The 26,465-nt window shown below is 39.1% G+C and overlaps 1 protein-coding gene across 8 annotated transcripts in view; it reads right to left on the reverse strand.

The window, feature by feature from the left end:
* Positions 1–26,465, reverse strand: part of CHD7 (chromodomain helicase DNA binding protein 7) — a 130,621-nt gene that overhangs the window by 101,034 nt on the left and 3,122 nt on the right. The window contains exon 3 of one of the 8 annotated variants that reach the window (XM_064652268.1): positions 7,201–7,331. The exons of the other annotated variants lie outside the window; for them this stretch is intronic. The gene's annotated coding sequence lies outside the window, so the exon portion shown is untranslated. The remainder of the gene's footprint in view (positions 1–7,200; positions 7,332–26,465) is intronic. 8 annotated transcript variants of the gene reach the window in all.

Here is a 26,465-nt window from a genome sequence, read left to right on the forward strand (position 1 = left end):
TTTGAGAATCTTCTGCGCTTACCACTCAAAAAGATACAAAGACTTAATACATCGATCTTCTACCACCTGCTCTTTATGTAAACTGTTAAGGAGGTTCTTTTGTCTGGATGTCCCTCAAAGCCAGGTCTCGCTCCTCAGCGTAAGGGACACTAACACCAGCTGCACCTACCATACCTCCACAGCACCCAACACATTCTGCACAGCTCTGCAAGTTACTCAAAAACCAAAAGTAAAGAGTCAAGCAAAAGACACGGGATACCAGCGTAATCGAGAGATGTCTGCAAGGCAGTAGCAACAGCTGTCAACTGGATTTGCTCATCGGGATTGTCAGGAGTCCCAGCCTGCTTCTGAGCATTCAGGTAAGCCAGCTGCCACCTTCCCTTTCAAATGAACTCCTCACTAGTCAGCCATGACTCTCACAGCGACCCTGGGTTACAGCACAGGCACTGTGATCATATTCAAAAGCTGTTGCTACCAAAACCTAGAAATATTTATTTAAAATTTAGACCTTTTTTTGTGTGTCTTTTTTTTTCCTCTGGGGAAGGCTGCATTTGTGTTTGATTTGTGGCTACTTTATAAATTAACTCTTTTACTGTTAAAGTAACTCTTTCTGACACCTCCATATACAATACATACTTTTAGAATGAATAGAAGATACTATGAAACAAGAATTACTCTGTATCTGTAATCTCCTTAGTAAATAGTAATTGATGCATTAGATAAAAAGAAAAACCACCAAGAAAACCCAAACAAAACCACTTAAAAATCTGTGTGCTTAAAAGGAAAAATTCCCCTATTCTTTAGGGATCTCAAGATTGTAAACAGCATCGCAGACAGGAGGGATTATTACATTTTTCACAGCATCAAGATGCTCTATGAAGAAACAGGCTACATCACTTTTTCTGTTTGCAATAAACATGTAATTCAATGTAGTTCATTTAAACCAGGAGAGTCAGCTCCCTGGTATCAGCCTGGTCCACAAATAGCCCCTGTTGATAATCTGGGAATTTGAGATTATTGCTATGGCCATAGCATACTACTTTACCTGATGATCAACAGTTAGTTTTTCATGTCTCACACCCATGCCCTATGTCTTCTTCACAACAAGGACAAAACTAAGCTCCCTCTCACACCTTCTAAACCACTGAGCGAGGTAACAGCATTAAAGCTGGAGTAGATTTACAGTTAAGGTCCAGATCTAAAAAAGCCTTTTTCTCCAGAGCTGAAGCCAATGAAAACAAGTTTAAACCAGAGTTTCATTTGAGAGGAAGGAAGAAGGATACATCAGCAAAGCAGCGATGCAAGGAACATCTACAAGATAGAAATCTATGGAGCGCCTCTATTTCAAACCTATGATCGCAATATAGTCCAATCATTCATTCTTTGTTAGAAAAGTGGTGTCCATCTTACTTCAAAAAAGACATAGCACCTTTTAAGATAACTGACACTAAGGTGCAACAGAATATACCTTGAAATCTTTTTACAGTTTTGAGAACTAGATCGAAGATTTCAGTGATAACCACAAATTTCACATTTCACTGGAGCCAGAGACTGTCAAGCTGGATTCTCCTTGACCCTGCTCTTTTATTTTCCCTAGTAATGCTCCAAGTGCTGAACACGGGATGGGGAAGCTTCTTTCCAAAACATTGCACAGCCTCTTCCCTGACTGCTCCGTACTCTTACTGTTCAACTAAACTCCCAAACTATTAACAACATGGTAGTTCCTCACTACTGAGCACAAATGAGAGACTGAGTCATGCAAATGTTATCCATCAATAAAAACATTCATGTCTCACCAAGTCCTCTCCTTCTTGTTCAATGTTTCATTCACTCCATGTTTTTCAAAAAGGCAACACATCTCATGGGCATGGAACCTCTCTTCTCACTCTGCATGGAACATGTGTGGCAGCTGCACTTGCATAGAAAACCTCCCAGAAGTATATTACACCTCTGATAATGCAATACATCATCATCCCAAAGGCAAACAATTGCTCCTATCAGCAACTCTATATTTTATTCCTCCATAATCAGTTTCTGCCAACATCAAGCTAATAAATGCATGATCCCCAGTTAGAAATCAGTGGTTAAGTTACACATATTGTATTAGCTGGGATGTGGGGGCAGAGGGGGGCTAATTTGAGAAATACATAGAAGCTTTGCTTTCAGGAGAATGAGAATTAACACTTTTAATGTGCTCTGGGATTTCAAGTTGAATGTATGAACCACTTAAAAAAAAATCACTTTACAGTAATTTCCAACTGGTTGCCTAACACCCATCTCCTAAGTGACTATCATCAAAACATAACCATAACACTAGCAATGAATTAATATTAAAACCCTTCAGTGAGATCACAGAAGTCCTCAAAGAACAGCCCAAGTTGTCAGAGCACACTTCTCCCACACTCTGAATAGTAGTTAGGTTCTGGAAATAAAAGCTTTGTTCAATTTCTAAAGTGGGTGCTAGGTACATTTCTCATTTACACATATAATTTTGAAATTCAAACCAATTTGATGGTGTCTAAACAGATTTTAAAAGCCAAGAACGACTACTTTCAAAAAGAAAATGATGCAGTAGTCAGAAAAAGGGGAAGCTACACTCACTCACTAGGACAATTTGACTAGCAAGGGACTGCACTCTGACAATTTTATTAACTTTGGCAGTGATAATTTATGAAGTTTTGCAGGGTTTCTGTGTATCAGCAAGTCAGAAGTGGTTACAATTCTTCACTTATAAAATGGAAATTTTGTTGTTCACCTATTTTGCATTACAGAAATACTTCTCAGTCGCAGGCCTGCATTGCCACTGTCTCTGCTGCTGTTGGTAACTCACCAGATTCACTCATAAGAGAGCAACAGCTCAACGATCTGTGAAAGGGATAATCTAAGTGACTGCAAGATGGAAGAAGTGCTAAAGACAAGAGCAGCCTAAAATAGCAGTCTGAAGATGGGCAGCAGGCATCTGCCTGCCAAAAGCAAAAACACCTCACGGGGTCAAGTTCCCCAACTCCTAGGCCAAGAGAGTGATGACCATGTTAAGGTTTCTTAACACCTCCCTTGACTCCCCGCAACTTCTCACTAGTTGCATATTTTTGTCTTCGCAAATAAGGCTTCAGCTATTTCTCTATCTGTCTGCTGCATCTTAACATTTAGCATCACTGTGCCTTTCTGAGCCCACCACAGAGCAAAGCACAGTGCTCCTCCCAGGACAGGGGGCAGCTGCCACATGGGACAGGCCTACAGCATCACACACACAACTGAGTAAATACGTTTGCTACAAAGAAATGAAAATGCACCTAACAAAGTTTCTCAAGATACTAGATGTCTTGCATGCCAAGTTTCTGAGAGAAAAGGAAAATAAGCATGCAAGCCATTTTCTCCAAAACCACAACCCCTTAATTCCCCGGGTCAGCACAGTGTCTGGTCCTTCAACATTTTACTCGGCTCAGCAGATGAGGAAACAGTCACACCAGAAGGCCCTGTAACAGATGGAAACCAGAGCAGCTGGAGAGCAGGGAAATGTCTGTGCAGGCGAGGGGGTGGGGTGGGGGCAGAAAGCCCATCCCCACTCCCGAGCTTTAAAGCTGTGTGCAGCCATCACGCCGTACTGCAAACTCAGCCCCCGGATCTGCTGGGGAGAAAGTTGAAGGAAGCAGTATGTGGCCGGATGATTTAGTGCTTCCCAGACTTCCCATCAGGAGAGCAACACTGAGCCATGCAACACAGGCCTGCAAGCACTGGGTGTGAGCCCCTCAGGGGAATGGGAGATAGTGGAAAAGAGCAAGCTGGGCATTTGCCTTCTTCATGAAAAGCACACCAGATGAAGAACTGCTAGCTGGAGAAGGCCTAGAACTGGAATGGTGAGGAAGGAAACAAAACTACATATGCATACTGGAGAAATGAGTAAGGAAACAGTGAATGAATTAATACCAAAACCTGTGAAGGCTTAAGGGATTTTTTTTCCTTCTTTTTTTAAAATAAGAGGTATTACAGAACCAAAGTGGCACAGAGATACATTTTTAAAGAGCAAAAACCCAGCATGGTAAATGAGGAAGAATAAGAATTGAAGAAAAAAACCTGCCATATGGTGCAACTATTCCACTACAGTTTAGATTCACAGCTTTACAACACCTGCGCAGTAAATAACCACATTAAGTCATACATGATGTCACCAGTATTTCCTTTCTCAACTTAGTTAACTATTCGGGAAATACATCTAACAGGGGGTTCTATACTGCTGGAAAGACAAATGACTGTCCATGATTAAGATGCCCATTCCCTGACACAGCTTGGACAGCAGCCTATCGCCAGTTCCCAGATGAAGGAAACAGACCAAGCCCTATGAGGCAAAGTAAGCCATTAAGCAGGGAGTTTATTATAAACAAGAAGAGTGAGGTGGGTTTTTTCCTTGTTTGTTTGTTTCTTTTAATCCGGGTTGGAACTACCTTCTGCAATCCTTCTGCTCCTCAAGTCAGGGGACAAGAAACTAAACTGATCAACGCGTAAGACGGAAGTCCTCATATGAGAGCAGCAGATTACAGCGTTAACCCAGATAATGCAAACAAGGTCAGTCAATGCTTGTAAAAGGCACACAGAAATACTCCATTTTCTATGTATGTGTGTGTGTATATGTATATATAAATATATATAAAAATGTAAAAAACTGTTCTTTACCTGGCCTGCCATGTAGAATTAGACTTTGAACATTGATTTTCAGGAGCTGTGAACAAGTGCAAAATTGACAGGGCAGGGGAAAGTTTTCATGAAAATTTTTCCTCCTTAGTTATTTCTGTTCCTAACCTCAAGCATGATGCTTTTGTTCTACTATTATCCCAAACATCTCAAGAAAATTCAGGTGCAGTCTGACACCAGAGGTAAGCTGATCTAACCATTAGTTGCCATCAGAAGATAGTCATCACAGGGGTAGCTGAACAGCAATGACAGCACAAGGAAAGAAGTAAGAGTGGTATGGCTGATTTCAAGCATCACAACCCATTGGATCAACTTATTACTATACCATTCATTCAAACTGCCTTCAGGCCATGGCCAGGTGGTTCAACAACTTAACCTGAAAAGCACAACAGTAAAACAAGCCAGGCATTTGCTATACAGAAAGAATATGAGAAATCACTGTCTGCCGGTATGACTTGCAGAGAAAACAATTTATGAATTTTAACTTGGTCAAATATAGGAAAAATATTTCACATCCAACTAATCAAGCACACAATCAAATCAACATTGAACACTACACAAAGCAAGGGAAATCTTGCAGTTCCCTCTAGCTACTCCTGCTGGCTGGAAGATTGCTGACCTAGAGCTATTACATACAGTGTAAAACTCCAGTGAAGGATGTGCTGAGATCTGGCATTAGAATTTCTTTTAGACAAGAAATGTTATATTTCAGTGTGATTTAGGAAAATAAAGGCCATTTGTGAATACTAAGGATATTTGTCAAGAGAGTCAAAGAACAGGTTTTAGTTAAGACATTCCAAAAGCAATTAATCCATGGTGCTCAGAGGACTGCCTCCAGCAGTTCAAGCCAAGCACACATACAGTTACTCAATGAATGGTTGTGATGGATAAACACCCTACTTAAAGGGAGAATACTTCATCAACATCCATTCAACACCTAGGAAGCCTTCTGGACCTAGAGAGGTAAAACTTTCTTAGATTTCTCAGTACACTTCCCCTGCTCACATTGTACTTGTCTGCAGTCTTCCCTAAATCCCCACACGAAGAGTCCATTAGCATAAGATAGGGTTTTACATATTCTTTTTTTTTAAACATATTCACCACAAGAATTTTTAAATATATCCCACTATTTGAAACACTTTTGTTCCAAGAGCTGACCATTACAGACTATTTTCTAGATATGGCAGGACAAATTCCTTCCTGTCTGAGAGTTTCCATGGTAATAAAAGTCCCCTTTAAACACATTCACGGTGGTTTGGGCAGGCCAAACAGGCAGCCTTTGTACTGAAAAGCTCCCTCTTTGTACTCCTCTGTGCTGATCCTGCACAAACTACCGTAAAAGTGTATTTTAGTGGAGGCAGAGTAAAACTAAGGCTCACATCACTTTCACACGACAACTGTTTATTCCACAGCACAGATACAATCCACTGGAAGATTCCCTTCCCAAAGAATTTCGAGTGGTTGGAGAAAACAAGCTACAGGACAGCCTATGACACATTTCAGCAGACCTAACTGCAGCAACTTTGCCACTTCCACTATTAAAAAAGACAAACTGAAATGACCATCCTCCTTTTCCCTTCCCCCCCTCCCCAACATGTAGTCTCATTGCTATTTGGGGATGGCATATTTACACCAGTGCATGTGTCTCTAGTTAAACAAGAGTGGTCTCAATCAATAGCTCCGCATCAGCATGCAGATCTATCATGGAAAGGGACTGAACCACACCTAATGTGTGCTTCAGAATGTTTCTATATATTCCTCCAAACAAAAACAAAAAAAAACGTTTTTAGAATGTTCAACAAAGCACTTCACTTTAAATTTCTATCTATTCACATTTTTGCTTTGGCACCTTTGAGTACTAGCACAAATTCCAGAACATTTAGGTCTTGCTCCAAGCGGAACATCTTTTTATTAGGAGTTTACATTTCAGTACTTCACACAGTATTTCAAATTTAAAAAGATTTTTTTCTGCTACCACTATAGCAGACCTTCTACAGATGCTGGATCAACTCTACAGACAACAATTCTCTTAAAGAACCAAATCATTAAGCATAAACGTGCAACTCTAATTCAGTAAGAAAGGTTTCAGCCATTCCTTAGATTTTCCTTTGTTAGTCTTCAAAAACCTATATGGAGATTACTTTAGATAAAAAATCTCTATTTCCTGGTCAAGTTTGGTCACTAGAGCTTTCAAAGTTTCCGACATCTCAGGAAGACTCTTAAGTGCAGCTCAGTTCCCAAGCCAGTATTTCTTTGCTTATAATAAAATACAGAAGAGAAAATGTAAGCATCTGATTTGCACAGTGAGTTTTTCTCCAGTGCTACCATTAAAATCTGGGGTGTTTTTTTTTCCACCTCATCTAGTAGATACTTCAGCATAGCACAGAACTCTCTTATCCCAGGTTTTGAGAGAATATATGAAGAAAGAACAACAGGAATAGCTCCAAGAAACCAACATAATGCTTCACTATCAGCAGTTTTAAAACACCCCTCAAACACACACATGCACACCTCCTTTCTCAGCTCTCACCCCCACCATGTAACTCATTCCCTGCTGGTTGTCATTGCTCCCAAAAAGTCCAATCTTGACTACAGACTCCCTCCTTCCCAAGAATTGAAGCAGTTTGTATGGAAAGCATTATCTGGATGAGTTAAAAAAAAAAAAAAAAATAAAATCAGTCTTTGGTCACTTTACACACATAAGAATGAAAATACCTCATCTTTGTGAAATCTAATTTAGAGGAGTTTAGATTTCCTTTTCGGCAATAGAGGAAACAGCCTTAAAATTACATCAAATTTAAAATTGTAGTAGGCAGTGCAGTAGCATTTAAGTCAAGTAGACTGAATAGAAGGTGTGAGAAAGGCATGTTATGCAGAACGATGATGACCCATAAACCCAAGCTGTGGCTGTAACTTTCTGGAGAAGCTTTTCAGTAGGCAGATTTTAAGGACAGGATCAGAGCAGATACAGAAAAATCGAGAGACAGCAAAGTATTCATGAAATGCCTCTCAAAATAACAGGTCTAATAGCTCACTGACTACTGGCAACTGAAAAATTATGGGTTTGGCTTCAGCAAAACTAACAGCATTTATTTTTTTCCAATAGAAAATTTCAACTCGGGAAATGAAACTGAACAGAATTTGTTTTGGTTGCCAGCAAAACCTGGTCTATCGCTTTCGTTGAAACTAGTCCAATTTAAACAAACATCAATGTAACATCCCACATTTCTCATGCTAGCAAATCTTATTACGAAGACTTTCCACAAACACATGGTATTGATCAGTTATTATCAACAACAACAACAACAACAAAAGAAATCATACACAGTCCTTAAGGATCATTTGTAGTAAATCCATCTACGTCAGCAATCTAGCTATAAATCTGTGTCCCTAAAAAGATGCAACATGTTAGATGATTTTCACTGTAGGTTGTAATATTTCTGAGTATGTTTAAATTGCCCTCAAATTATGCTTTATCAAGCCATCATGCTGATTGTAAGATAACTGAATATAATCAGAAAAGGTAAACTGTAGCTTCTATTTCTTATGCACCCACTTCTTAAAATCAAAGTCATTGTACGACAAAGATTTCATTACCACCCTGTTCTGACAGAAACCAATATTAATTATTATTTGAATTAACCTTTGAGCCATAGTTTTCATCAGTACTTAGTAAAGACACGGACAATTTCTAATTACATTCTACTCTCATTATAAGTCACCAGGCTGTAAAGCTGCATCTGACAAGACTGCTATACTTGGCCTTGAAATGCTTTGGACTTCACTATAAATCTTTCAGAAACATCTAAGAACTCATTGAATACAAGAGCTATCACACAGGATGCTTCTCCAACAATTTGGAAGCTGCTTTAAAGGGATACCAACTGTGATATGACGGAATTGCAATACTATTCCTGGAGAAAAATAAATTATCAGTGGCTTTATCATTTGGCATCGCTATATAGGTGATCTTCTACCTAAAGTTACATACAGTGGATTGACTCAGTCCATCAAATGCAGTGATCATCAACTAAATCATAATTATATTCAACAAATAATATAAGAAAATGAAAATGTATAGACTGGCAGAAATCTGATTCCCAAGCTTACAGCAAATATCTACAGCATAGGCTGTATTTATTACAGACCGGAGAGAGAGGTTTGATCCGCTAAAGTGTTATTAGTTCTCTAGCAGGAAAGATGGATTTTAAGGGTCATAAATGAAGAATAACCTCTAGTTAATATAAAAAAATTAGTGCAAGAGGGCAATTTTTTTTTTTTGTAATTTTTCAGCTTTACCTCACACAATCACTTTGCTGCGGTCAGTTAGCTATCCAGCAAAAAATGAAATAAACACATGGATATAGGGAAAGTAAATGCCATTCTGGAGAAAAGGTTTCTACCCTTGGCTATGCCAAATCTCTTGAACGAACAAATTGAACTTCTAAAAGACTGATTTCTGGCTCTGTAACCCGAGCCTCATTTTCACAACTTCACAAAGCTCACATCTATGACTAACTCCAAATGTTCAATCTCTAAGCTAAAGACAGTTTTATTTGAAGGAATACCAGAGGCTGGGATCTATCAGGTTTCAAAACCAGAACTTGACTTAGCTGCTGACTCAAGACATATTTCAAGATAACGGAGGCATATTTCAAGACACCATTTTTAACGTTGAAAATACCTGTATCTTAAAACAGAAGCCTCAGTATGAAATCAGTTTAATTCCAGTGAATGACATTTCATGTTACAGAAACCTTGACTTCGACTAAGATGCACAACATATATGACTTTAAATTTTTTCACATTAAAAAAAACAAAACAAAAAACCCACCCAAACAAAAAAAAAACCCAACCAATGATCTTTCCTTCACAGATCACTTTTATGGGTGCTGTGAATTAGACAGAAGAACTAAGTTACTAACTGCACAAAGATTTTAAAGAGAAAATCGTAAGACACAAGAGAACCTAATATAAAGTTCGGAGTTTTTAAACACAGAAAAGGACAGTTGTGCATGTATTTAAACATATTATGGATTCCATTAGTTAATGCACAGCAACTGTGTAATCACACAGGGTAAAGATGGTCCATGACCAGAAGAGTAGCTGGATGCAATCAGGCTTATCACAAAACAGAATATAGCAAGACAATTCAGATCTCGCAATTTTTAGAAAAGGCTAGAGATGATGTATGGGATGTCAGTCTATAAAAATGCGGTGTTTGTAGCATTGGTGTCAACAGTGTTACCGATTGTAAACATGCCTCCATTTAAACACAGAAGTTGTATTTTTACTTCCAAGCCAGGTGATTAAGACTACTGTTTTAAATCGTGTCCCCATACTCTGAAACTATCCAGACCCTTCACCTTAGGGCCCCAACTTGCTTACCAACTCAAATGGGCCATATTGGTTTGTTCCTGTTTTTTCATCCTTGCAGTTACATGCTTTTCAAAAGGTACTCCAAACATAGAGCTTCTCTGTATTACAGTTAAATCTACGTGGATATTCAGATAAGCATTTTTCTTTTATACCCGATACATTAAATGCCTGGATTATTATTCTCTACCAGCTAAAAATATGTAACTGGTAGTTTGACTATTTCTTTTCTAGACATATATGGGTAAAAGGACAAGAGAGGAACGAAAAATCATCATTCTTCACTATGCAAAAACAGCGCTTAAACAGAAACAAACAATTTAATTCCTTCCAGCCAAGTGATGGGAAAATATCTGAGGATTCAGATCAATAATCATATGGGGAGGAGGGAAAGGAGGCATCAGAACCATCAGAATCATGGTGGGTTAGTCCATCTTTATGAACATTTTAAAGTACTTTCCACACAACATTTCATAGAGTTTGCTATTGTAGTTAAACTTCAAGGTAGACCAGAAGGAACAAGTATGTATCCAAGCCTTTGAAAAGGCAAATAAAACTGGCAACTTACTGTGAAAAAGAGTCAGTGTTGATTTTATTCTACAACAAAGCCTACATTGTGACTCTATTCTGCTAATGCATTAACTGCTTCACAAATCACAGAATCATAGAATGGTTTGGGTTGGAAAGGACCTTAAAGATCATCTAGTTCCAGTCCTCTAAAACAAAGCACATGATTTAACCTCATGCCACATATCCCCTTTAATAACAAAATTAAGATAATACTAACAAGATCATTAAATCATTAACACTAAATTTATTTGAAAAATGTATTTGGTCAGCAGAAAGGTTGCCTTTTAAAAGACGCAAAAAGATATTGCCTTACTGCTGGTGCATGAGGGGAACAAAAGTGGTATAGCCTTTGACAAGGATCACAGAAACAGGGGCAGATACCTATACATAATCCATAGCTTTGTTCAAACTACTAGATTAAGACCAACTTCCCTCTCCCAATGCCATTTTCAAAATCCCATGTGTGGGGGGCATAAGGGACAAGGAGGTTGAGAGAGAAAACAACAGCATTGCAGCACCTCGTTTTGCTTATCAGCTATTCATAGACCATGACGAAATCCCCGACAGCCTTCATGCCATTTTTTCACATCAAATTTGCTAGTTACATTTTTCAGCAAGCCTATAAGCAATGTATTCTAATAAATCAGCCTATAAAAGCACCTATTCCATTTAAACCTCAGCACTAAATGACTGATAGCTTGTGATCTTCCAGTAGTAGAGATACGTTCTACTAATGCACAACTACACAGCTTTTAAACGAACGGGAGAATCCCCCTCCATTCTTCATTGCAGTTACTTTGGAGGAGAAGTTCAAAACACATTCATTAGGGAAGAGATACAAAAACTGGCAAGAGCACCCTTACGTTTAACACCTAAAAGACTTTACCATCTCGGAACACGCTGCTTTTGATTGTTTCTAGGCTGGACTAGTTTCAACTCTTGTTACTTCAGATTCTGTTACCAACCTTTACTTTGCACACACTCCTCCACTTTCTTCTAGGTACTTTGCCGGTAATAAGATGAACTAAGAAGTGACCACATCCTAAAATTCCTTTGAGTTCTTTCTTAAACCAAAAGCCTATACTTCTCTATAGTTCCTTTCCCTGTTACCCTCAGCAAATTTACCTGTAAGCCTATTGATTGCAACTGAACTTGTATTTTAATCAGAATAAAAAAAAACTTATGAGTTTTCTTGCACACAATGGCATGCTATCTAGAAGCTGTAGTCAGATTCATGGGAAAGTTTAAAAATTAACAGATTTGCAGACTTACAACTTTCCAAGTCATTTTCAGCTAAGCAAAGGAACATAAATCTCAAAAAAACCCAGTACGAAGTGGTTATTATTTGTGCAAAAGTTTTTCTAAATACGGTACTCACACATCTATACATGAAGACATGAATAAACTCTTACTGTTCCACCACTGCTTCAAGCACCAAAGGTTTTTATACAGAGTGGTACTGTAGCATGTCACATACTATGATAAAACAGAGAGACCTCAGTATTAAACAATTAAATAATATATTACAGTACGGTTTTTCACACAGAGAACCAAGAAAAAGAAAAGCAGAAGTTATGGCTCCCATGATAACTACAGCTTGATTGTAATACTGTTTTATACTGTATATTTGAACAAATGCATCAATTTACAATTGATGGGGAATTATAACTGAAGGACACAGTCATGTACTTTGTCTCACTCCAAAATAAATCAGTGGCATTTGAAAAAATTTCCATTCCACTTGTACAAGTTGGTAAGGTGACTGGTTTTCTGGCAAGAAGAAATCACAGTATAAAAGCATATAAACCATATTTATCAAACAATTTACATGAAGTTATGGTAAAGCACAGAGGGCACCACTGCTACATTTTAACTAAATCTTGGACTATTTAAACATACATCAAATTATATTACATTCAGATTTGTTCATGTCATATTTGACTTAACTATATAATGACTCATGGCTACTGCTAATGAAATTCATTAAATATATTTAAACTTAGTATTCCTAAAAAAGCAACAAGCAACAAAAACACATTGTTGGAGTGCTTACTCTCAGGCTATCAGTAAGAACATTTTTCAAGAAGAAGTGAATAAATTGGACAGAAAGAACTAGCAAGGAAAACTACAAACAAAAGATATGCTCCTAAAAGAACAAATTCATAAAAGGTCCTTCCACAAATGCCAGGTGTATGAAGCCTGTTAGAGAATCCACTGGGCTAATATATAACCAAGATATGAAAAAAGTACTCCAAGAAAATAAAAATTAAAGTTTTCTGCATCCACTGTCATTGGAGAAGCTAAGGGAAGCTTTCTCCTTAGTCACATAAATCCTCAGAGGTAGTTTTGGTCAAACCAAAGCAAACAGTGGCAAGTTACCAGTGTGAGATGGCATTCACCAAGAGTTCTGAAGAGCTGAAGGATAAAATAGCCTATCTGTCCACTGTGCTGCATAATATCTCGGAGTCAAACACTACTTTCACATCAATGGTGCATCAGTTTTGAAAGGTGGTCACACCTTTAGCCTGCCAAGAACTACAGACCAACAAGTCCAAGGTCTCAGCAGGCCAAATAAGCAGAAGATAGAAGCAACACGGGCACATAGCTAAGTACAGGCTACAGAAGTGACACCTATGCTTTCCCATAGAAAAGTCCTGTCTTACCAGCAATAGTTCCTAAGGAAACTAAGCTACAACAGCAAAAAGGGAAGGCCTTCACATGGATAAAAGTAACCAGTTCTAAACAGGAAAAAAACACTAGAAAATATCACCCAGCTCTTTTCTAGACCTGCATCAACAGCATGCACATAAAAGATCTAGAAACAGATGGTGAAGCTTGAAGTGAGCTTGCTGATAATATTAGCAAGTTCATTTTGCTAAAACTTAAAATCCACTATGCAGGAAGCAGCATCATACCCAGTGAAGGTGTAATAAAGTGCAGATGAGATTTAGTGTAGGTAAATAGAAGACAGTGCATCTGAGGAAATACAATTTGACTGTTTTATATACATTTTACTGAGCTCTCACATGATCATCATCAATAAAGAGATTTGGGAGTCAGAATAAATAGATCTAGGAAAACAAGATTTGTCAGAAGAGTAAACAGAATACTAGGCATATTTAAGAAAAAAAGAGAAGGGAAAAAAAACCCACAGAATTGTACAAGATGAGATACGCAAGTCTGTGAGGTATCTCTGTCTTGCTGCAGTGCTAGTATTTGCTCTGCTCACCTCCACTTCAGAATTAAAATTGACAGCCCAGAGAGGGCATTTGAAGACCCTTCAAAATCTCCAGCAAGAAGGGACAACCAGGGAGAGAATAAAAGAGCCTACGAAATCAGGAGCTGCATGGAACAGGTAAGTAGTGAACCATTGTTCTCTTTTAACAAGGAAACTAGAGAACATCAAACAAAACTAGCAGGTGGTAGGTTCAAAATAAAACAAACAAAAGGAAGCAGTTCTTCATACGATGTGTACTTAAGCTGCAGAACTCATTGCCATGGTCTCAATGGAAGCCAAGAGTTTACACAGACCAAGAGAAGACTAGATGAATTCATGCAAGAAAAATTCATTAAGCATTACCTATCATTTTTTCTGAGACAATTCTGAGCTGCAGAGTTGTAGAGGCTAAGGGGGGGCTTGCTCTGTTTCTGGATAGCCTCCACCCTGGTCACTGTGAAACAGGATTTTGGATGACAGACCTCTGGTACTAAAAAAGCAAGGTGATATTCACAACATGGTTTTAATAGCTCTTGACAACTATGCTACTTCACTAAGACACAATTTCCAGTATATCATTTCACCCTCCTTTCATGAAGATGCTGTATTTTAGTCCACGTTACCAATACTTCAAGAATACAAGTGAGATTACAACATTCTAGAGGATCACAGCATGAGACAGACAAGGACACCCAAAACTGTATCAGAGTCTACTGAAATTCTACCAGTCCTATATAAAAATTACGCTATTCCAACAACAGAAAATTCAGAGAAGAGTTTACGATCTGGTTTTAACCCCTTAAAGAGTGGAAAAAAAAAAGGCAACAAAAATACTGACAATACTAAATACTGCAGCACAAGCAGTACTTCTCTGCATGCTACTCAGCACCTGCAGTGGTTAAGTTCACTTTTTGTAACTCAAAAAAGTGGATTTTTAATAACTCAAAACAAAGTTGTGTTATACATTGACATTTTAGGAATATTGAGCTTGCACTAAAAACATTTTTTCATGTTTGAAGGAAAAAGACTTAAAAACAACACTAAGTGATGAAAAAATTAAAATATTCACACTTTTGATTTAAACAGCATATGTAAAAGATAGTATCAGCTCAAAGCACTGGCCTGGAGCTTTATTACTGTTATAAAAAGGTACTTAAAATAACTACAACATATTTAGGTTAAGCACTTAAAGGAATTACTGGAAGACTGAATTCAATCCTCGGCTCCAATCCACAAGTCATTGTGCAACGTCTTAGCTGCTGAAAACAAACCCATGGTCCATAAAGTGGGGACCATGCCCATCTTCTAAATTAGGGTACAGATCTTTCCCTTAACAAATACAGAAGGCACGGCAATTGCTGTTGTAAGCATCTCCCAGCCCTGCTTCCTCCAACCCAAGAAAGGTGCTGCTGCCACTGAATGCCAAGCACAGCCCAAGCTTGAAGGCAGCAGCATATTCCCAGTGCAGAGCAGGTCTTCTGGTAAACCTCTGTCAAAGAGAAGGCAGCACAAGCCACTGGTTTATTTTCAAGGACTCATAACAATCATAGGTACAGTAAAACTCACCGTAACACCCAGATCACACCCAACAAAGAAATTACATACCCTTGCTTGGAAACATGCAGTTTTCAAAGAGACTGTTTGGCTGTAGTTTAGTCTAGTCAGGTTAAAAACTTGACTTGAGATGGAAAAATAATCTGACAGAAAGTGCAAGTCAAAATGGCTAATAACCTAGCACAGAATACAAAGTATCTTCTCTGAACTCTTTCTACTCCCAAACCTAAACTCAACATATAATTGCAGACTATTTGGCAGAGTTTGTTAAGGAAACTGTATGGGACAAGAGGGAAGCTTATAGTCCCTAAACTCAATACAAAAAATACAATTGTTTAGAATTTACTCCTGAGAAAAATATTTAAAGGAAGAAGATGTAAATTCTGAAAAATCGCAGTCTACTTGGACACAGACTGTAAACACACTTAAAACAGATTTTTTTTTAAGTGCTAAATGTCAGACCAACTCCCCTTTTAAGGAGCGCATTTATCTACTTCACAAGAGCAGTAGCAAGGCAAAATTAACACTTGGTAAAGAACCGAGATCATCTGATGAGTGCTGCTGGGTAATCAGCAACTATTACACATCCCAATATGGTGGACCACAAAATACCTCACTATGAACCTGGTACACCAGTTTGGAGTAGCACTTAGGATCCTGGCTTCCAAACACCTGCTCAGGTCACTAGCCTTGAAGAAAAACTATCCAGACACTTGGAGCTGCCTAAACTAAACAGATATTTTGCCTTCTATCACTTCCACGTGCAATTGAGACAAGAAGTGTCAAACTTACACACTGGAAACGAATGTACTTTTCCTTACGGTACAGCGGAACTATGTGCTCAGAACTCCTCCTGCCCTTTCACAGCAAGCCTTGTCCATAGCCTTGTCCAGCAACAGTAACCATCCCAAAGTGGGAAAATACCCTTCCTGCTTGTATTCCAAATGCCTTTTTTTTTTTTTGAAGCAACACTTAAGTTCCTCTTAAGCCCTTCCTGTAGCAATGCCCACCACACCAGACACCTCCAAATTTAATCCACTGGAATAAGCAGCCTTTAAATTAAGGTGTTATAAGGTCATATAGCAAGCAAGATGATCGGATTAAAGAGGAAGTGGAGTTAAGTTAATACGGAGTCACTATTTTAAGTTCTGTATTCAAGACAACAGCATGATAGCTGTTCAAGTGCAATCCAGTCTTCAAGCAGGATGGCGAAGAACTTCTCTAATAAAAAAAAAAAAAAGTTTTATTTCTCTTCTAAATCTGAATATGAAATGCAGGACAACAGCTCACCAGACAGATAAGATCTGGTCCCTGAGACAGATGTTTTACAGCTGCGCTTTGGGCTTCCTAAAGCCCATTAGAGCTAGCACATACAATTCCTAATGTAAACAAGCTGCTTTTAGTAACCACAATATTCATCCTGAACACACACAGTGCTAGTGAGGGCCACCACTCCTCAGAGTTTTCACCAAAAGCAGCTTACAATGTCCTTAAGATAGAATTTGTAAGTCCCCTATCCTGCTGCTCCCACCATCCCCTGTAGCTCTTGAAAGGGAATTTTTTAGATGTAAAACCCAAAGAAAGGAATCTAGACAGTGCACTACATGGGAGTTTGGGTTTTTTATAACTATGACAAGTGTTTACCTTCCATTAAGGCATATAGAATTGCCCAAATCTTGAGAAAAACAGGAGGGAAAGCATGAGCTTCCTTCCACTCTTCCACCTGCTAAGAATCCCCCTTCTGTCACACTGCAGGCAATTTACACAAATAACTTGACAAAATAGCCAAGGCTATTCAGAAAGCTAGCAGCTTCTCATGCCACATTTCTGGTACACTGAGTCACCTCAAGCTGGCAGGTGGATTGAGCAGAAGCTGCAGTCAGGATCCCTGATTTTTTGTAAGGTGTTCATTCCTCTACTGAGCTACACAGTATCAACTGTCCATTTTTCTCTCTGGAGAGTAGCAAAAGACGGTACTACAGGAGTGACTTGCAATGTACTTTTTTCACCAATTTTAACAAGTAGGAGTGCATTAATTTCATTATCAGAAAGCTTTAGACTATGACAGAAAGTAACAGTCTCAGCCACCTACTATTACCAAACTTTTATTCCATCTCAAACCAGGAGGAATAAGGTAAATACTTGGGATAAAACTCTGAATAAGGGAATCCACTGAATTACTGACTGATGAAACTTAATGACATTGAAACAACACTGACTTGATAAAATTTGAGGCATACAAATTGACTCAGAAGGTTGATAAACCTAACAGAGAACTTCAAAGTTGCCAAAAAAAAAAGAAAAACCAAACAACAAACAAACCACAAAACACTTGTGAATAAGTTGTTTCAAAGATTAAATACTTCACATTTGAAATAGCAGACAAGGTATTTATACATTAGTAAATCTTTAAGGCTTTTGTTCTCCTACCTCAAGAAGAAAACTCATTTCTGGGCAGTAGCTTATTAATTCTAACAAATTGTTTATAGCATGCAATCCATAGCACCACCAGAATAAACAAATTTTAATATCAATTTGAACCCAGGCCAGCACATTTTTCTTTTGGTGTCCTTTGCTTCACAGATGATTACTCCATTTCTCTTTCTCCCATGAAGGTTCCCAGGCAACTGATCCAATCCACTTGCTCACTGCCACCAAAATGAAAAGATGAAAAGCGCTTGCTGCTCTCCAAGCCAGCGGCCCCCCTCGTCCTAAGTACCAGCTCTGGTGTTCATCAGATCCTTTTATGAGCCAGTTTGATTCATTACAACAGCAAAATGCTCTCCATTTTACAGAGTTATTTTTCTGCCATTTTGGTAAACTAAAGTGGCTCACAGAAGGACCTGACAAGCACTGCTGCCAAAAGAAAGTAGCAGAGCCATGTGGTTGTGAAGAAGGGTGCAGGAGGACAAAGGCAGAGAGGAGACTTCTCCTTTCAGAACAAGGTCTGGTTAAATTAGCTCACTACATTTCTTAAACCGTACTCTGACTTACAAATGATTAGATGGACCATAAGATGACATTCAACAGCTTCCAGCTATCTTTAGGGCTACAAAAAACTTATTGTATAAGAATACATGGTATGTATTCTTCCACAGATTTAAGTATTACACTCCATCAGAAGGAAATAAAAAGTTCTTACAAATGTAGTATCAAGATAAGGATAACAATTGGAAGAGGAAGGTAAAGAAAGCTTGGCATATTTCACCCTAGTTTTATGTTGGTTTTGTTTGCTGGTGGGTTTTTAATAAAAAAAGCCTTGGGAACATGACCACCAATCTCAATAAGCATTATGATGGAGAAACAAGTGTTTCTGAGAAGCAAAATACAGCAAGAACTTTGCCTTTTCTAGAAGTTGTCACCAGTTTCCAAAGTGAAGCTATTAGAGGATGGCTGATGTGCCTAGGAGAAAGAACCTGGATGGAGACAGTTGAGCCAACAGGTGCTGTAGATGCCTAGTTACCAGGTTTTCTGCCCAGAGATTTCTCTTCATGGATCAATCTGCCTCCTTATGTGGTGGACTGCCTGCTGTGGATGCACCATTTCGCTAGAGAAACAAGAAGTCAACATATATCAAATGTATCACTCCCATGGCCAAATTGAATTAATGACAGCAGCACATGGGACAGCTCAGTTACTGGAGTCCCTTACCTTGCTATTCAAAGTCCACTGCCTACCTGGAGGCACCTCGAAAGAGAAACAGCTCCTTTCAATATGCACTGAAGAGAAGAAGCACCGTGCCCCAAAACACTACCATCATCACACCTCAAATTAGAGAAAGAGTTTTCAGCCTTCCTGATCCTACCAGCTTCCTACCAAAAATCTTAATGTTGGGCAGCCACAGAGAACACCACGAATCTCCATGTGACAGAGACACAGAGGCACAGAGAGGAAGACAGCAGCAGATCCCAGAAGCCCCACCAGGGATAAAATCAGGCACACAGCCTGCATCCCAGCTGACACTAACATCCACCTCCAAGAGCCCCTCCTAGTCCAGTTCTTCACACGACAAAAATTCGCATTGCCCAACCAGCCCCATACTGCACAGTCCAGTTGTGCCACTGGTCATGTGACAATCTCAGCAGGGAAATCACACATGAACCACTGACAAACCAAAGGTCATCCATCCTTCATCCAGAGAGGCAGGCAGAAAGTCAGGCATTCTGGTTTCCTTTCTTTTAGGAGAGGAGGCAAAGAAAGAAGAAGAGAAATATATCAAGAAGATTAATCTGTGTTACAGAAATTTCTTATCAGAAGAGCAATGGAAGCAATTCCTTTCACCTGCCATCTTTTCTGTAGCCATGGTTTTCTTTTTTAGCCCCCCCAAAATCAAGTAGTCATGGTTTGGGCAGGGGGCAGCCAAGGCATCTGAGGCATTAACTTTCTTCCTTGAGAACTCACCATTCAAGAACTCAGTCACCTTAACCACAGCATTTCCCTAATTCTAACCATGGTAAGTGAAAAGTCACACAGACACCCCCCCCTTCCATTTTTCTTTTTTCAGTGCAACATCTTGACTTCTAAGATTACTACCTACTACAATTATTGCACCCAAGCAGTAAAACATGTTTCTGTTCTAGCAGTGCCTGTAAGAAGTTAATTCTTCCAAGAGCCATGCCATTTCCATGAAACAACCCTTTCCTTCTGCATGGCTGCCACAAGGTTCAAATCCTGTTTAACACACCCAAGTGCATTCACTAAGAGTCACTCCTGTGAGGGAAGGCGGCATGGGCTGGGGAGTACTGCAGAACTGAAGGAAAGGAGAAATGCAGGTGAAACTGAGGCGGGGTTTTTTCAGTAACCTCTGTGAAGGTTACAATAGAATTAAAGGACCACATGTAACTGCCTTCACTTACTTCTGTACAAAAAAAAAACCAAACAAAAATGACAATGTACCTTTGCAGAGATCAAGACAGAAAGAGGGGGGAAGTGAAGCTGAAGCCTGCTTATTCACTTCCCTACCAATGAAAGAATGATGATTAAAGTAAGGATGAGTGAGGCTGTACCCCACTTACAGAGCCGACTGAATGCAAAGCACAGCAGACATCTCGCAGCGGTACTGATAAATAAACTGAATTACTTAGCAGGTCTCTCCCAGACTTACAACCTGAGGCAGTCCAGAAACCCCTATTTAACTCACTTTCTGAATGATTCCTTCCTAAATCAAGAGAGATATTAAATTGCTCACTATAAACTCTCAGTTTAATTCTTCACGGTTAAAACAACTCGAGGCAAGAATTACACTTACTTAGAGTCCCCTCATCAGAGTTTAAAGGAATCTCTGAACTCACACAGGCTATGGCTACTATGTCAGAGGGCCTTCCTTTAAGCCATCCTCACACAACTACATCACCCTGTGAAGCCTGCCTGAAACATAGTCCCTGTACCTCTCAAACCAAGAACCGGAGATGACAACCTGCCTGCTTTTTGCCTTGCAATAAATCACCAAATCCAATAAGCAGCTACTCCACTCCAAAAGCAGCGCAAACCAGAGCACATTCTCAAAAAGCCACAGGACTTGCCTAAATATATGCCAGACAGTTGAGACAAAAAAAGAAATAAAATCACATTCTTATATCTTATTTCAAACCAATAACTGAAGTTCTGGTTGTTTAGGTATGTCTTACCCCACATGACCAAACAATGCACATTCAAATACAGAACTACAAGCAGCAAGATACTTGATTTCTGGACTTCAGATAATCTCTCCTGTCCAGGAAGAGGTAAGATTGTAAAAGCATTTGATATACCCTAAATGACTAATTAAGATGCATCTTTGAAATTTACCAGTCTCTCACCTACGTGCAGTTTTATCTCAGCCTTATCAGAGTGATTTTTGAACATCTGTTAGCCTCAACATTACCCTCCTCCTATCAAGCATTAGAAATGAAGTCAGTTGTATCACCTTTTTGGCTGCTGATCTTCAACTTGAAGAAATGCTAAACTGCTATTCTCTACAGTACAGACTGCCACACACTTTCCTGCAAGATAATTCACCAAGTAGCATTTCAGCTTTGGACTTCAATCTCAACAGCTACATTGATGGATCTTCTTTGAAGCAAAGAATGTTTTCTTGTAAGCTGTCATCAACTCGGACTTCCCACTTATTAGCTCACCCAAGTTAATACCAAAGACATGAACTGAATTTCTCAGTTTCTGTTATGTAAGAGTTGTTTTACATTTCTCCCAGAACAGCACTACCTCAATGCTTTCTATGAAGACTTTCTCCTTGTTTTGTCCTATTACTGATGTCTAAACTTCTAAAATCCCAGCTCTCAGTTCAGTTTTAGTTAATTTTCCCCTGAATTCTCTCTCAAAGAATAACTAGTACTCTTTCGCACCTAAAGACTACCCATTTAACAAATCCTGTTTACCCTGTAAATAAATCCACAGGCTTCCTTTTTTAAGGTCGAGGGCAAAAGTGCCTTTATGAAAATCTTCCTTGGACTTGCTCCATGTTCTGATCTGCTGTACTAGTGGTCACATAATTGTTGGTCTCCAAAGCGTCCCTATTCCCTTCAGAAACATCACAATCCCCCCAGGAGCTCCTCCTCATATCCCAAATTTCTGTTTGGCAAGGGATAGCCCACAGTGGCTATGTCCATTTCAAAGCTGTCATGGGATTTGACCCTCCCCACGCACAACTGCTCGGTGCACATAGCAAGAGAAACCATTACAGCTACGTGTCTTAATTGTTAAAAGATGGGATAATGTCATTGTCACAAAAACAAAACCTGAAACGAGAGGCCTTTCCTATTCAAGAGGTCATGAAGAACTTTTGGAAAGCTGTCGGCAGGCTGCAGTAGCCCTCTGCTCTGGTTCTCCACTGCTGACCATCTCCTTGCCAGGACAGCATCCAGTCTAATGCGAGACTTCATCAGGCTTTGGTGCAGCCAGCCAGCCAGCTTTTCCCACATCAACAAAAGCATCCTCCATGCTTTGGGTAGAAAGCAGCATTATTAGGAGTTGAAACGCATGTTTATTTTGTAACATATCCTAATTATCTCAGGCTGGCAAGAAAACTCTGCTAACCAAACAGAGAGCAATATGAATTGGAAAGAAGATTAAAAACTCAACAGGAAAGGCACAATCTAAAGAGGAAAAAAAAATCTATAGGAAAGCTGGAGGGGGGGGAGCAGGCAGGAAAGAAAAATAAAAGGTTTAGTTTTTAGAGCAGGACTGGCTTTGCTGCACAAAAGAAATCATATTTTGTACATCTGATGTACACTTCCACAAAATGTTTTAAGAAGTTATGCCTATTTTGTAGACGGCAATCAAAATAAACTGTAGGGTGGTCAATTTCTTTCAAAAATCACAAAGAAAAAATTTTAAAGCCAGCTACCTGTTGAAGTTCTAGCAGTAAACAGAAAGCTCAACTGAATAGCTTAAAAAGTGGCTCAAAGACATTAAAATAAAGTGCTTCCAAAACTAGCCAGCATTGAATTCTCCACATGCCAGCTAATCACAGGCAGGTAAGTTGCTGCGCTGCTCACCACAATTACCAGCCCATATTTAAATGAGACCTGAACTATGAATAACCTCTAGAACCAGGGCCATATATGTTGAATTTTATCTTCCCCTCAGAACCATTAGGAAGACAGCAAACATTTTGGCTGCAATGACTTTTTCCAGACAATTGATTCCCAAAGTTATTTATTCCCCACCATTCCCCTCAAGGCCCTCTCATCACAGCAACTGTCTATGTCAGAGGAAGGTTGGACTCAGCTCCCACGAAAGCCAAGCAAAACCACACCCAAAATAGCTATATAGGTCACTACAAAGCAAAGCAAGCCCTACATCATGCCAGCAAGGGCTTCTGGTTAGTTCCCATATGCCAATAAGCTTTCAAAATAACGTGTTACAAGCTCTACTAATACAGTATCTTATTTGATAATTAGCACTTTTATTGAATTACAACTTTTAAAAGAAAATGTTTAAATTAAGTTATATCTATGCTTTCCTTTCCCCCCCCTCTTTTTAAGGAGAATCCATGTAGTGTAACGGCAGCAAAATAACCAGGACGTTTAGAAACTGCTCCTGAGCAGCATCTAGAGAACCCAACTGGCAGCATGAAGATCTTTAGTTTTGGCTTGGCTTCTTCTAGGTGCATGTTTACATCTTTGAAAATGTTGGAAGCTAAGAGCTAATCAGCTTTTGTATACTTAAGAATACCCTTAAGAGCTTTGTTGTCATATTTGGGCTCTTGGAGCATGTTCTTTAGGTCACAGCCTCCTTTTTATTTTTTGCATCATGCCTTCCAACCAAGGAGTTTTCCAAGGAAGAATTTTAATGTGGAACTACAATGTGGTATTTCCATGACTGCTGATCTTGGGTAAGATACGAAACACTGCAAGTTACAGTTTGATTGTGCAGGCAGAAAAAAATCAGGAGAAAAACTCTTCCATCAGGTTTCAGTATTTTGTCAGAACCCTAATACAAACATGGGATGTTTCTGCATATTGCACCTCACTCTCTCCTCTGAAACAGTTGTAAAAAATAAATTGTAGTTGGAGTTTCCCTTTGCCTTTTTATCACTGCTACAACGTAGACAATATTTGACACTTTCTTCCATTAAAATCCAGTGGTTTGTATTTGTACAAACAAGCTATTCATGGAAACACAAAGTATGAGAAACGATGGATTTGATGTCTGTCTTAATGATGAAGCTAAATTGATGCAGTAAATTAATACAATAACTTTTCTGTTGGAAAAGTGAAATCCAAAGCCTTACCTACACACAAAAGACTCATTTGTCAGAAAGACAGTTTAATTATTTACTAAAATTTGCCATTTTCTCATGTATACAGGGAATATTAAAGTAACATAAAAGTATCACCCATGTTACTTATGGGCATCAGTTAACCAGCTCATAAATCTGAGCAGTTAGTGATTTGTTCACAGCAAATACATAAGGGTTTGGAAGTCAGGATTTAAGGGAACTGGGGGAAGGAAGACGGTCAGATACACACGGCTTGTCTGTATCTCTTGTCACACGGCTGCCTGTATCCTTGCTAGTCAGACAAATTTCTCTGAATAACACCAGATTCACAAGAGCAAACACTGACCATCAGGTTCTAAAGGCCTTCCCTCTGCAAATTAATGTAAAAATGAGTGGGAAATAAAGGGTAGAGGCAAGGTGCAGGATTCAAGGAAACACATGTTTATTTCCACCCTCTTTCTTTCTGGTTACTTTTTCCTCCTCCTCCCACCTTTAACAACCTTTACCTATCATGCCATATGCTACAAACAAAACCCCAAACAGCCACCTGTTATAGGATGCCATGAATATGGCAAACCACAGAGCCTCACTGCCACACTTCAGCAGTCTTGGAAAACCTGAGAAGTCCCTATCACTGAGGCCTTTACAGAAAATCACACCTGGGCTGGCTTTGTTTGTTTCTTAAGGTTTTGCTGTATCCTTTTGCTGCAGGTTCTCCTCCAGTGAAGGGCCTAGGCCATGTCCTGCCTGCACAGCTGCCATCCATGGGGCACAGACCTGCCAGGGCAGCACAGGCCTGCCAACCACAATACCCACCCACCCATGCCAAGCCTGGACCAAGCAGACCATCCCCTTCTTCAGCACACTGCTTGCAGCTTCACCATGGGCCTGTTTCACCTTGACTTGCAAATAACTCATTTTACATCTTATAAAACTCCTAATATTATTTGAGCGTTAACGGCAAATACGGTGAACATTCATCAAAATCTTTTCAGTTCAAAACAGCAAATAACTTGTGTGAAAAAAAAGCTACACTCAGGTTAACTGACCCCTCTACACAGATCGGGAAGCCTTTACACTGTTCTTTTGACCCAAGGCTTCAGGTTTCTACATTAACCACATAATAAAAAAATTTGGTCATAACTCAAATCTCCCACCGCTGTACAGAGTTCTGATTGCAGCAGAGACTATTCTGCTATACTTCATTTTTACTGATATTCCTTAAACCCTGTTATTTTCCTAAAAGGACGGCGTGATCCTTGCCTATGATCAAAACTTTCCTTCATTACCGAAGAGGCAATAGAATCATTTGAGGTTTCAAATATGAGGTTTTTTCCACTGTTTAAATAACTTAGCCAGGATTTACAAGTAATAACAGAAATATCATTACATTGTTAAATATTTAGTAAGATATTTGGTCAAATACAATTATCCAATTAGTATCAGTGAATCACTAATTCAGTTAAACATGCAATCACAAGCATTTAATGCTCTTCTAAGAGCCTGTGCGACAGCTTTAATAATGATCTTTATAAATTTCTTACTAAAAAAACAAGTTCAAAAGAGACTGAAAATAAGCAGTTCAGGTTAAAAGAAAGGCAAGACAAGGGGATGTGTCAATCTATGGCATTTTCCAGTGCTTTAGTGGGGAAAATTTTGTTTTGTAAAACTGTTTCAGACTTCAACTTATGTCTCTCAGCAAAAACAATCACTTCTTCCAAGCAGTTGTGGTTTTATCCTAGAGGAAAATAGCACATTATCAAAAGGATCTCCGTGAAACCCTGAGAACATTTACAACACCAAACAAGAAGAAACAAGCAATACTCCTTGCTTTTAGTAGCTGGAGATAGGAAAATATATGAAATGTAATTGTTCTAATCACCTGTTACAAACCTCAGAAACAAATGGTTAATATTCCCCCGGACTGCATCTTATTTTAAAAGGCATTACTAGAATTTCTGCGCTGTTGTTATACATGCAGCCCTCTTGGAAGGAGCTCTGTCTAACTATCCCCTTACCGGTAAGTTTGTCAGCAACCCGGACGTCTAAAATGTGGTTTATGCTGAGCAATGCAATTTTTTCTTTTTCCTTTTTTTAATGAGGAAACAAAAAAGTATTGGAAACTTTCACGATAGAAACTAGAGAGCTTCTAAGTTCCTCTCTTAGCAGCGCCCAGCAATGGAGAGGAGAGTGTTCTGCAAACGTGCCCCAAGCATCCAGCTACATTTAGCTTTCAGCCTTTTTATTATCATTGTCAATGAATGGGCCCCAGTCAAATTAAAGCTGCCATTTTAGGTTAAAGACTAGAGAGCCTCTGTTGTGCAACAGCGAGACAAAAAC

Source organism: Pseudopipra pipra, chromosome 1, assembly GCF_036250125.1.
Source record: "Pseudopipra pipra isolate bDixPip1 chromosome 1, bDixPip1.hap1, whole genome shotgun sequence".
NCBI classification, from domain to species: Eukaryota; Metazoa; Chordata; class Aves; order Passeriformes; family Pipridae; genus Pseudopipra; species Pseudopipra pipra.